This window comes from Silurus aristotelis (genome assembly GCF_946808225.1).
Source record: "Silurus aristotelis genome assembly, chromosome: 26".
Lineage (NCBI taxonomy): Eukaryota > Metazoa > Chordata > Actinopteri > Siluriformes > Siluridae > Silurus > Silurus aristotelis.
In genome coordinates, this window is record NC_139599.1 from 17,668,794 (window position 1) to 17,670,486 (window position 1,693).

The following is a 1,693-nucleotide window of genomic DNA, read 5'->3' on the forward strand; positions in this document are numbered from 1 at the left end:
CATTTATACACACGCCTACACACATCTACACACACCTACACACACTTTAATATACCTACACAAAAATACACACCTGGACAGATTTTTATACACCTTTACACACTCATACACACACACACTAATACACATACATATTTATATCGACCTGTGCCAATACACACTTACACACACCTAGAAACACCTACACACTAATACACACTTATACATATATTCATACACACCTGTACACATCTACACACACCTTTCAGACCTGCTGCACTGCATCTGGGTTATTCTTTCTCTTTTAATTTACTTAATACACGTTTTTATAAATATTATTATGTACAAATATTTCAGCAGAGAATAAAGTGTGTATGTGTGTGTGTTTGTGTGCACGCATACTGATCAGTTTTATATACACACCACTACTACACACTCACACACACACACACACACACACACAGATATGGCGAGTGTGAACACGTCTCACTGTGAAACTTTTAGTGTTACTTCATAATAATTTATATTGTTTCCATCCCAAATATTGCAGAGTATTGTATTGCAGAGCTCTGATCCTGAACCACACTGATTATTTATTCATTTATTTACTTATTTATTTGTTTATTTCAGCATCTGATTCTTGCTAAATAAACAAAATTAATAAAATGTACAAATTAGAATACAGCCACAAACACAGACTGTGATGCTGAACTGTGTGTGTGTGTGTGTGTGTGTGTGTGTGTGTGTGTGTGTGGATAGATAGATAGATAGATAGATAGATAGATAGATAGATAGATAGATAGATAGATAGATAGATAGATAGATAGATAGATAGATAGATAGATAGATAGATAGATAGATATGTAAATATATGTAGAGTGGATAAATATAAAGGCTGTAGCAGTGAGGACACGTGTGGATGTTGTTGTAAATAGTTATACGTTTATGGCAGTGAAAATGTGCAGACACTGTTGTACCACAGGTAGAAGTAGAAAATTACACTTATAAAGAACATATTCATTTTTATCACCACATTATCTGTGTAAAGCTGCTTTGAGACAATAATCACTGTTAAAATCACAATACAAATAAAAATGAATTGAATTGAATAGAAGGTCATAAGCTTTTGCCATTGAGACAAAAAATTTGCAAACTGAATAAACAAGTCCACTAAAATATAAATAAATCAATAAATTAATAAATAAATAAATAAATAAATAAATGTGAAATATTGGGCAGAATGTACAGTAATGTGTGTATATACACATAAATAAAATAGTAGTGCAGATGTATATAAGGCACAATGTGTGTAGAGAATGAGGAGTATAAGAACTACAATATGTAATATGTACATTGTATGTAGAATTATACAGAAGTTATTCACAGTGTTTATACAGTGTTTATACAGTGTTTATACAGTGTTTATACAGTGTTTATACAGTGTTTATACAGTGTAGTGTAGAAGTGGAGAAACTACTACCGAATGGCGAAATCTGGAGAGACGCTGGGCCCTGCATTGTGCATGCGCCACATGTGTGTGTGTGTGTGTGTGTGTGTGTGTGTGTGTGTGTGTGTGTGTGTGTGTGTGTTTAATATCAGTGTATTATAAATTAAATATATCTAGTATGTAGAGATGCTGTGTATTTACACAACAATGTAGTGAACACAGTGCTAAAGTGGAGATGCAGTGTGTAGTGAACTCTGTAGTGCATTA

The 1,693-nt window shown here is 33.1% G+C and overlaps 1 long non-coding RNA gene across 1 annotated transcript in view; it reads left to right on the forward strand.

The window, feature by feature from the left end:
- The first annotated feature begins 597 nt into the window (after nt 1–597).
- LOC310720449 overlaps nt 598–1,693 on the forward strand; it is a 2,202-nt gene continuing 1,106 nt past the window's right edge. The window contains exons 1-2 of the long non-coding RNA XR_014531734.1: nt 598–1,408; nt 1,442–1,693. The exon at nt 1,442–1,693 is cut by the window's right edge and continues 1,106 nt beyond it. This is a non-coding gene — a long non-coding RNA (uncharacterized lncRNA). The remainder of the gene's footprint in view (nt 1,409–1,441) is intronic.